The following is a 12,285-nucleotide window of genomic DNA, read 5'->3' as shown; positions in this document are numbered from 1 at the left end:
ATTCTTACAAATCAGTGCTGTTGATGGATTCTTGCAATGTATGACCATCAGGGCTGGTCTTTTCTTTGCAACAGGTTCCAAACTGATGGCTGCACTGGACTTTGTTTCTCCGCAATTTGATTCCTTCGTGAGATAAAATTGTTGAAACTCTCCTCACAAATACAAACCTGGCCCACAATTAAGACGAGGGAGGAACTCAAACGTCTACGTCTGTGCTTTTGGATGGATTAAATGGGGGAAGGTCATCAAATTCAATAGAATCTGAGAAAAATGCACTTGTGGAGGTGCGCTGGAATTTTAGTCATATCAACAGCCCATCAGACAGTCAGAAAGTCCCACGTGTCAGGCTCCAGGCCCAGAATTTGATCAATCAGTCCTGGTGATTTTATCTCAAGCCCACCTTAGAAAGAAAGAATCTAAAATATCCTGAACGAAGTCAGAATACTCAAGTATTTGTTTACTGGTTTTACCATGTTGTTAGTACAGGCTCCCCCATTAAAACTCATTCTAAGAACATGTTTTCATTTAGTGCAGTTTGTAAATTAGGGACATTCTCCGAATTGAAAGCAGTTGAGGAAAGGAATGATTCCTGGGATGAAGGAGTTATCTCATAAGGCAATATTGGGCAGGATGGGCCTGTATCTGCTGGGGTTTAGAAGATGCTCTTAATGAAACATATAAGATCCAGAGAGGATTGACAGGGTGGATACTCAGAGGAACCCTTTTCAAACACTTTAATTAGAAGAAACAGCTTAAAAATAAGGGATCTCCAGTTTAAGCTGGAGATGCGGAGATGTTTTTTCTCCCAGCAAGTCAATAGTCTCTCTTCCCCATAGAAAGCCGAGTTAGATTTTTAAAATTCATTCAGGGGATGTAGGCGACGTTGGCTGGGCCAGCATTTATTGCCCAGCCCTAGTTGCCCTCCAACTGAGTGTATTTCAGAGGGCAATTTAAGAGTCAACCACATTGCAGTGAAACTGGAGTCACGTGTAGGCCAGACCAGGTAAGGATGGCAGATTTCCTTCCCTAAAAAACCAAATAGGTTTTTACAACAATCGTCATTAGACTTTTAACTCCAGATGTTTTTTACTGAATTCAAATTTCACCATCTGCCGTGGTGGGATTTGAACCCAGGGCCCCAGAGCATTACCCTGGGTCTCTTGATTACTAGTCTAGTGACAATACCACTACGCCACCACCTCCCCCAGATAGCTTCTCGATTGAGAAAGGAAATGAGGAAAGCGGAGTTGAGGCCACAATCAGATCAAATGACAGAGTAGGTTTGAGGGGCTGAATGGCCTACTCCTGTTCCGAATTCAGACATTCAAACAGTGCTCCCTCCATTTCTGTTTTGCACGGTTATTGCCCATGCTCAGTCTTTTTTATATTAACGGCCTTCAATAACAAAACCGTGCAGCTCACATCAAAAAATTCAATAAGTTCCAATTTTAATATAATTTTAATTCAATATTCCTTCCCTAATATCCTGGCCGCCACTTCTCTGTTACCTGCTGAATCACAGAATCATACAGTGCAGAAGAGGTCCTTTGGCCCATCGAGTGCACCCCGACATATTAGAAACACCTGAACTCCCACCTAATCCCATCTGCAGTTCAATAAGCTGAATTCAATAAATTCAATAAGCTCCTCTCCTGACTCGGTAATCAAGTTAAAAACATAGAAATATAACAATGATGCAGTAATCAAAATCGACAAACATATTCAAAGATTGGCCGGGTGATTAACAGTGAGGCGGAGTGTCTTGGGCTTCAAGAAGATATAGACGGAATGATCAAATGGGCAGATAAGTGGCAGATGGAATTTAACCCTGAAAAGTGTGAGGTGATACACTTTGGAAGGAGTAATTTATCAAGGAAGTACTCAATGAACGGCATGACACTAGGAAGTTCCGTGGAACAAAGGGACCTTGGCGTGTTTGTCCACAGATCTCTGAAAGCGGAAGGGTATGTTAGTAGAGTGGTGAAAAAGGCATATGGGTCACTTGCCTTTATCAATCGAGGCATAGATTACAAAAGCAGGAAAGGCATGTTGGAGTTGTATAGAACTTTGGTGAGGCCACAGCTAGAGCACTGTGTGTAGTTCTGGTCACCACAGGAGGGGATGCAGAGGAGATTCACCAGGATGCTGCCTGGGATGGGACATTTAAGTTATGAAGAGAGATTGGAAATGCCTGGGTTGTTTTCATTAGAGCAGAGAAGACTGAGGGGCGACCTGATCGAGGTGTACAAGATGATGAGGGGTATGGACAGAGTGGGTAAGGAGCAGCTATTCCCCTTAATTGAAGGGTCAGTTACGAGGAGATATAGGTTCAAGGTGAGGAGCAGGTGGTTTGGGGGGGATGGGAAAAAAATCTTTTTACCCAGAGGGTGGTGACAGTCTGGAATGCGCTGCCTGGGATGGTGGTAGTAAAAGGGTTGCCTCACATCCTTTAAGAAGTATCTGGATGAGCTCTTGGCACATCATAACATTCAGGGCTATGGGCCAAGTGCTGGCAGATGGGATTAGGTGGGAGTTCAGGTGTTTCTAATATGTCGGGTGCACTCGATGGGCCAAAGGACCTTTTCTGCACTGTATGATTCTGTGATTCAGCAGGTAACAGAGAAGTGGCGGCCAGGATATTAGGGAAGGAATATTGAATTAAAATTATATTAAAATTGGTGTTGCAGTTACAGATAAGGTGAAGAGAAAGATCATTTTAATATAAGGTAAGTCCATTCAAAGATCTGATGGGAAGAAGCTGTTCTTGAGTCGGTTGGTACGTGATCTCAGATTTTTGTATCTTTTTCCTGACAGAAGAAGGTGGAAGAGAGTATGACGGGATGTGTGGAGTCCTTAATTATGCTGGCTCTTTGCCGAGGCAGCGGGAAGTGTAGACAGAGTCAATGGATGGGAGACTGGTTTGCGTATGGACTGGGCTACATTCACAACATTTTGTAGTTCCTTGCGGTCTTGGATAGAGTAGGAGCCATACCGAGCTGTGATACATTATAGATGCCGAAATACTTATAGATTTCATCATTTAAGTCCTTCCTTGAGGATCCAAGCCATGTGAGGAAACGGCTACATCGGTTCAAAATGATCCAACCGCTGTTTCCCTCTCCCTAGCCTCCCGCTCGCTGCCCCTCCTGACCCGTCCACTCACTATTTCTCTCCTCCGACACCTTCACTCGGCGATTCCCACTCTGGCCCTCCCACTTGTTGCTCCTCTCCTGACTCTCCTGCTCCCTCCCACTCTCCACTTCACTTTCCCGAAAGCTCGCTGCTTCCCATCCAGCTCCTCACTCGCCATTCCTCTCCTGAGCGAGCGGTAAAAACAGAGGCAGCAAAGAGCAAGCGGGAGAGTGAGAGAGGATTCAAGTTAGATGGGGATTGAGACAGGTGGCAGGAAGCAGAGAGCAGAACAGGTGGTGAGCTGGAAGGCAGAAGCAGTGATCTGATTTAATTTGATTTATTATTGTCACATATAAAGAACAAAGAACAGTACAACACAGGAACAGGCCCTTCGGCCCACCAAGTCTGTGCCGACACAGATGCCTCTCTAATCTAATATTTTGTTGCCTCTACATGGTCCATATCCCTCTATTCACTGCCTATTCATGTATCTATCCAGATGCCTCTTGAACGTTGTTATAGAATCTGTTTGTCCCACCTCCAGCAGCGGGTTCCAGGCATTCACCCCCCTCTGTGTGAAAAAATTGTCCCTTGCATCTCTTTTAAACTTCCCCCCTCTCACTCTCAACCTGTGCCCCCGAGTAATTGACCCTTTGACCCTGGGAAAAAGACTCTGTCTATCCACTCTATCCAAGCCTGTCACAATCTTGTAAACCTCTATCAGGCCCCCCCTCATCCTCCGACGTTCCAATGAAAACAATCCAAGTTTGTTCAACCTTTCTTCATAGTCCATATCCTCCAAACCAGGCAGCATCCTGGTAAATCTCTTCAGCACCCTTTCCAATGCATCAACATTCTTCCGGTTGTGTGGGATGTATTGGGATACAGCGACAAATATTGTTTCTTGTGCGCTATCCAGACAAAATATACCATTTATAGCACATAGGGGAGAAGGAAAGGAGAGGGTGCAGAATATAGTGTTGCAGTTACAGATAGGGTGAAGAGAAAGATCATTTTAATATAAGGTAAGTCCATTCAAAGATCTGATGGGAAGAAGCTGTTCTTGAGTCGGTTGGTACGTGATCTCAGATTTTTGTATCTTTTTCCTGACAGAAGAAGGTGGAAGAGAGTATGACGGGATGTGTGGAGTCCTTAATTATGCTGGCTCTTTGCCGAGGCAGCGGGGAGTGTAGACAGAGTCAATGGATGGGAAACTGGTTTGCGTGATGGACTGGGCTACATTCACAACATTTTGTAGTTCCTTGCGGTCTTGGATAGAGCAGGAGCCATACCAAGCTGTGATACAACCAGAAAGAATGCTTTCTATGGTGCATCTGTAAACTTTGGTGAGAGTCATAGTGGACATGTGAATTTCCTAAGCCTCCTGAGAAAGTAGAGGCATTGTGGGCTTTCTTAACTATAGCGTCGGCGTAGAGGGACCAGGACAGATTGTTGGTGATCTGGACAACTAGAAAATTGAAGCTCTCGATCATTCCCACTTCATCACCTTTGATGTAGACAGGGGCATGTCCTCCACTGTGTTTCCTGAAGTTGATGACAATCTCCTTCATTTTACTGACATTGAAGGAGAGATTATTAAGAGGATTTTTGGTCCACTTCAGCTCAAAGCATAAAACGGCCTTTTAATGTGAAGTTCCAGGTCAGAAATGTTCATACTCACATGTTATCTTATAAGAAAATAATTTTCATTTGGTACATTTTCATTTAGCACGTTGCTGTTCAGGAAGACATTAGGAATGTTAAATCAGGGATAGATCTGGAAATGGTCTGGTTCAATACTTTGAAAAGAGGGGGAAGTTACTCCAAAATGAGATCGATCAGAACTGCGAGAAGGAAAGGAATGTCAGGATTCCGGCTGGAACACCTTCATCGGTTCATTATGGGTGGAATGCTTTTGATCTGTGCATTCTCACAGAGGTTATGACCTTCCAGTGTTTACTGTTTTTCTCTGTAACAAAACTGCTTAGTGAGCAGAACAAGGCTGTCTACATTGCAGTCACACGCCCGTGTGAAGGGTTTGTAAACCAAAAGTGACTCTCTCTGAAATCCATGTTGCATCGCCCAGCATCCAACATGTAGAGGACATGGATATTGGAGATCCCCTGAGCTTGTGACACTGGCAACAAGCTCACAGTGAATCAAAACTGCAAAGATGATCCTGAAATATTTCAAATGGGCAACTGGACAATATCCAGGATTGGGATAACCAGTGGAGCATTTGCATCATGAAAGTGCCTGGCATCTCCAACATGAGTTAAAGTTTATTTATTAGTCACAACATACATTAGTCACAACTTACATTAACACTGCAATGAAGTTACTGTGAAATTCCCCTCGTTGTTTCGGTGCCTGTTCGGGTCAATGCACCTGACCAGCACGTCTTTCAGAATGTGGGAGGAAACCGGAGCAGACACGGGGAGAACGTGCAAACTCCACACAGACAGTGATAGAAACCGGGAATCGAACCCGGGTCCCTGGCACTGTGGGGCAGCAGTGCTAGCCACTGTGCCACCAACCGCTTGATATTCAATGACATTACCATCACTGAATCCCCCACAATCAACATCCTGAGGGTTACAATTGACCAGAAATGGAACTGAAAGAGCCATGTAAATACTGTGGCTAGGAGAACAGATCAGAGGCTAGGAATCTTGCAATGAGTAACTCACCTCCTGAGTCCTCAAAGCCTGTCCACTATCCATAAGGCACAAGTCAGGAGTGCGATGGAATATTCTCCACTTGCCTGGCTGAGTGCCGCTCCAACAACACTCAAGAAGCTTTGTTTTACTCATTCGTGGGACATGGGCATCACGGCATGGCGAGCATTTATTGCCCATCCCTAGTTACCCTTGTCCAGAGGGCAGTTGAGAGTCAACCACATTGCTGTGGCTCTGGAGTCACATGTAGGCAGATTTCCTTCCCTAAAGGACATTAATAGAAACATAGAAACCCTACAGTACAGAAAGAGGCCATTTGGCCCATCGAGTCTGCACCGACCACAATCCCACCCAGGCCCTACCCCCATATCCCTACATATTTTACCCACTAATCCCTCTAACCTACACATCTCAGGACACTAAGGGGCAATTTAGCATGGCCAATCAACCTAACCCGCACATCTTTGGACTGTGGGAGGAAACCGGAGCACCCAGAGGAAACCCGGAGTGAACCAGGTGAGTTTTTCCAACAATCAACAATGGTTTTCATGGTCATCAGTAGAAAGTTAATTCCAGATATTTTTATTGAATTCAAATTCCACCATCTGCCGTGGTGGGATTTGAACCCGAGTCCCCAGAACATTAGCTGAGTTTCTGTATTAATAGTCTAGCGATAATGGCCATCACCTCCCCAAGAAACTAAACACCAACCAGGAGAAAGTAGCTCACTTGATTGGCACCTCATCTACAAACATTCAATCCCTCCACCACCACAGTGTACCATCTACAAGATGCACTGCAGGAACTCACCAAGGGACCTTAGACAGGACCTTCCAAACCCACAACCACCATCTAGAAGGACAGGGGCTGCAGATACATGGGAACACCATCACCTGGAATTATTCCCCCCAGCAACACACCATCCTGATTCAGAAATATATCGTTGTTCCTTCGCTGTCATTCGCTCAAAATCCTGGAACTCCTTCCCTAACAGCACTGTGGGTGTATCTACACCACATGGACTGCAGTGGGTCAAGGAGGCAGCTCACCACTACCTTCTCAAGGGCAATTAGGGATGGACAATAAATGCTGGCCTAGCCAGCGACACACATATCCCATGAATGAACAAAAAAGATTGTTATTCTGAAAGGGGTAGGAGGACAGTGATGGGGGTAGGCGATGGCAGGGAGGGGGGAGGAGCGCAACTCCTCACCGTCCTCCGATACTGACCAACACCAACACTGATGACATGTTGAAGGCTCCGGAGAAGATGTCATCGCTTCTCCGCTCTGGGGAAGTACTGGACGACGGAGGGTACTCTGTCCACCGTGTCCCATGTTTGTCTTCTGAGGTGGTCTGTGTGGCTTTTCGCTGTGGCGCGTCGGAACTGTCGATCGATGAGTTGAGCACCATATCCTGTTCTTACGAGGGTGTCTTTCAGCGTCTGTAGGTGTCTGTTGTGATCCTCCTCATCTGAGCAGATCCTGTGTATACGGAGGGCTTGTCCGTAGGGGATGGCTTCTTTAACGTGTTTGGGGTGCAAGCTGGAGAAGTGGAGCATCGTGAGATTATCAGTGGGCTTGCAGTACAGTGAGGTGCTGAGGTGACCGTCCTTGATGAAGATGCGTGTGTCCAAGAATGCAACCGATTCCGGAGAGTAGTCCATGGTGAATCTGTGGTGTCATCATATAGTAGTTTCAGTGATTGTCCACCATGAGTCCAAAGGAAGAAAATGTCATCGATGTATCTAGTGTATAGCATCGGTTGAAGGTCCTGTGCAGTGAAGAAGTCTTGTTCGAACCTGTGCATGAAGACGTTGGCAAAATGAGATGCGAATTTGGTCGCCATGACTGTTCCATGTGTCTGGATGAAGAACTGGGTTGTTGAAGGTGAAGACGTTGTGGTCCAGGATGAAGTGGATGAGTTGTAGAATTGCATCTGGAGATTGGCAGTTGTCGGCATTGAGTACTGAGGCAGTTGCAGCAATGCCGTCATCATGGGGGATGCTGGTGTAGAGTGCCGAGACATCCACTGTGATGAGGAGTGTTCCTGGTTCAACTGCTCCATGTGTGCTAAGTTTCTGTAGGAAGTCCATAGTGTCACGACAGAAGCTGGGGCTCTTTGTACGATGGGTTTCAGGATGCCCTCGACGTAGCCAGAGAGGTTCACACACAGGGTCTCACACAGACGCTATGACAATGGGTGAATGGACACTGCTTGACAATCACCGGACAGGAATGTACCCTTCCTGTCGGGGGACACTTCGGCAGTCAAGGGCATTCAGTCTCTGATCTTCGGGTAAGCGTTCTCCAAGGCGGCCTTCACGACACACGACAGCGCAGAATTGCTGAGCAGAAACTGATAGCCAAGTTCCGCACACATGAGGACGGCCTCAACCGGGATCTTGGGTTCATGTCACACTACCTGTAACCCCCATGACTTGCCTGGGCTTGCAAAATCTCACTAACCGTCCCGGCTTGAGACAATTCACACCTCTTTAACCTGTGCTTAACCCTCTCTCCACTCACATTGTCTGTACCTTTAAGACTTGATTACCTGTAAAGACTCGCATTCCAACCATTATCTTATAATTGCATTTGTGTCTGTATATGCCCTGTTTGTGAACAGAATTTCCACTCACCTGATGAAGGGACAACGCTCTGAAAGCTCGTGCTACCAAATAACCTGGTGTTGTGAGACTTCTTACTGTAGTAATAGGAGAATAAAGGTCAGTGCTCAGTGGGAGAAAAGCTGAACAACACGGACAGGTGACCATGTGGGGCAGAGGTGGGGTTGAGTTGGCACAAGCCAAGGGAACCAAAAACCAAAAGAGGGTGTCAGGATGGAGGGGAAAGTTCACAGTCTAAAGTTGTTGAACTCAATGTTGAGTCCAGAAGGCTGGACTGTGCTTCTTGGAAGATGAGGAGTTGTTTTTTGAATTTGTGTTGGGCACAGCAGCAGGCCAAGGCTGGACATGTGGCATCAGAACAAGATATGGAGTCAAAATGGCAAGCAATAGGAAAGTTGGGGGTTCAACATTTTTGTTCATGGTAAAGAGAAATGTTTAAAGAAAATGAAATAAAGACAATGTCCCAATGACGTTTCTCCAGGGTGACACACAGTAATATCCTGGAGATTGATCTTCAATGGCTAGAGATCCCCAGGGCAGGCCTTGAGTGTTGAGAACCTTAACCAATTCTTGTGTAATCCCCACCTACAAAAACACTGCAGATGCTGCAAATCTGAAATAAAAGCATACATTTCTAGAAATGCCGACAAGTCGTATCTGCAGAGATTTAATGGTTCAGGCTGTTGACCTTACATCAAGTCATCAACCTGAAACATTCACTCTGTTTCTTTCCACAGAAACTACCCAACCTGCAGAGTATTTTCAGCATCATTTGCTTTTATTCTCATACATTCCTTGCCTTCTATGTGCCATGGCCTGTCTTCCTGCTGCCGTGCAGTGCTATCCCAGTGACTGTAACTATCTGCTATCCCAGTGACTGTAACTGACTGTTGACCTTCAGTGAGGGAGATTGCCTTGATGGCCCTGATTGTGTGTGTGTGTGTGTGTGTGTGTGTGTGTGTGTGAGTGTGTGGGTGGGTGTGTGTCTTATGTCCATCTGCTGAATGGTACAAAAATTCTTGCTCAGCCAATGCTCAGCACAACAACCCACCCAACCAAACGCGACTACCCTCATCACCCAGCACAACTACCCCCCTTGCCCAACGAACCAACCCATGTATCCTCTCAACCCAACCCAAATGCCACCCGACCACTCGATTACCGCCAAGACACAACTACCCATCTCAACCACCCTACTCACCTCACTCACCGACCACCTCACCTAACTATCTACCTCACCCATTCACCCATCCATTCACCCATCTACTCATTCACTAACTTTCATTCTTAACATTCAGAGTGGACCAGTATAGAGCAATGCTGAGGGGGTGCTGCATTATCAGAGGTACTGCCATATGGAAAATGAAACAGATCCCCTGACTGGTTGACGTGAATGATCCCATGAAATGATTCAAAAAGGAGCTGAGGAGATCCGTCTCTCTGATCCCCTGACCAAGTCCCTCGCCAATAAGTCTGAACCAGATGATGTGGTTATAATCTCACTGTTGAGTGTGGGAGCTTTACGCAGAATGGTTACCATGTTTACAACAGTCACTACACTGTAGAAAGTGCCTGTGAAGCGTTAAGGTCACATAAGGTGCACACCTATAATCAATAAATCAAAATGCGGAATTGTTACAATAATGCCCCCATTTTGGAGTGGCGACAGCCATGGGTTTTCCTGTAGTACAGAGCTCACCCTGAGCAGGATGAACCCTCCCAGATTGGCCTGGAGTTGGATTCACAACTTGCTGCCCGAGAGTGCGCTGGAAGCAGACTCAATGGTAACTTTCAAAATGGAATTAGATAAAAATTCAAATTGGAACAATAAGGAAGGCTCTGATGGAAGAGCTGGTGCATTGGACTATTTGATGAGGCACAGTCAAACAATCCCGACAGTGCAGAAGGAGACTATTTGGCCCATCGAGTCTGGACTGACACTCTCTGAGAGAGGGTGAGATTTTCCGGCCATGCTTGCCTCAAGACTGGAAAATCCCACCCGAGGTCGACGAACCTTTGCATGATCCGCCCCCGCCCGCTACGATTCCCGTAGCAGGCGAGACGGGAAAGTTCCTCCCTAAGTATCTGACCCACGCCCTTTTCCCCGCCCTATTTTCATTAACCCACACATTTACCATGGCCAATCCACCTAACCTACACAGCTTGGGACACTAAGGGGCAATTTAGCACGGCCAATCCACCTAACATGCACACCTTTGTGGGGGAAACGCAGACATGGGGAGAACGTGCAAACTCCACACAGACAGTTACCCGAGGCCAGAATCGAACTTGGGTCCCTGGCGTTGTGAGGCAGCAGTGCTAACCACTGTGCCACCGTGCCACCCACAATGAACCAATCAATTCTTTCTGTAGGATATGATTCTATAATCCTATGATAACACAAAAATAGAAAACCAAATATCCAGATTAAAATGCTTTACAATTTAAATGAGCTTATAGAAAACAAAATAGAAGGACAACTAATTTCTAATTCAGTTAGAAATTCTTAAAGTTTTTTTTTACCAACTTGTAACTGGTGGTGCCTCCTTCAGAATCCTCACATGGTGCTTTTTTCAGCACAAGTTCTGACTCGGTCCCACTTGTTTTGCAGCCTTGGGCCCAATTAGATTCCCCACTCACTTATTTTGGGTTTTCAAACAGTGTCTTAACACACGGTTCCAGGCACTTGTCTAGCGATATGATTACTGATGATTAACGGGGAACACACAATAGAATCTCAGGTCATCTTAGTTCAGTGGGTTGAAAAATTAACATTAATGTGTGCCTTCAGGGTGCAGTAGATAAACAAACTGTGTGAGAAAGCTCAAACCCTTCTGTTTTACAGTTATATAAACCCTATCCTCAGCCAGAACAATCTAGGAAGGGAGAAGCTGTCTAAACCAGGTGAGATTGCTGTCATTTCCTTTACTCACATTTATTGGAAGCTAATGATGTCTATAAACTGTTTAAAATCAGCAGCTTGTATTAAAGTTTCCCGTTTCAATCTGTTTTCAACCTCAATTCAGTCACAAATTTGTTCATTTAAATCTCAGTGTTAAGTCTTCATTTTACTCTGTACATTAAGCCTCCTCATTATAATTCTCTATAATCTATAATACAGACTGAAGTGAGTTAACATATTTACTGCAATATTCAGGTGATTGAGGTTAAACTGCAGCCTAGCCGCTTGTGTTTTTGTTTTAAGTTTATTTATTAGTAGGCTTACATTAACACTGCAATGAAGTTACTGTGAAAATCCCCCAGTCGCCACACTGCGGCGCCTGTTCGGGTACACTGAGGGAGGATTTAGCATGGCCAGTGCGCCTAACCAACACGTCTTTCAGACTGTGGGAGGAAACCCACGCAGACACAAGGAGAACATGCAGACAGTGACCCAAGCCAGGAATCAAACCAAGGTCCCTGGCGCTATGAGGCAGCAGTGCTAACTACTGTGCCACCGTGCCGCCCCATGGGTTCATGTGCTGTGATAAATTTAAGGACATAACCCAGGCTGTTTTTTCATTACAATGCTATGAATTGATGGGCAGTTCCAATCGTGCATTTTGCTCTCCTAACTCCTACTTTGCAACTCCATTTCAAAGCATTGGATTGCCAAAGTAAAGAGTCAAGTTCACAAGAGCAACACTTAACCAAATGCTCCAAATCGCTATGGGTTAAAAGTTATAGGTGGCACATTTATAATTACCTTCTCTGGCAACGGAAATGTTTTATGCTTTTGGTATAATCTAGGCAGCTCTTGTGAAAGGTGAGGATGGTGTATGTGGTGGGAACTGTCTCTCAGATAAATGATCATTGAAGCTAACTAGAGGTGCTGAGGAATGCAAT

The 12,285-nt window shown here is 45.5% G+C and overlaps 1 protein-coding gene across 1 annotated transcript in view; it reads left to right on the top strand.

Annotated features, from left to right (window-relative positions):
- Positions 1–12,285, top strand: part of LOC144479491 (procathepsin L-like) — an 84,606-nt gene that overhangs the window by 49,043 nt on the left and 23,278 nt on the right. The window lies entirely within an intron of this gene.

The sequence above is a fragment of the Mustelus asterias genome, chromosome 26 (assembly GCF_964213995.1).
Source record: "Mustelus asterias chromosome 26, sMusAst1.hap1.1, whole genome shotgun sequence".
In the NCBI taxonomy this organism is placed as follows: Eukaryota; Metazoa; Chordata; class Chondrichthyes; order Carcharhiniformes; family Triakidae; genus Mustelus; species Mustelus asterias.
Note: the sequence above shows the minus strand (reverse complement) of the source record. Positions and strands in the feature narration are given on the sequence as shown.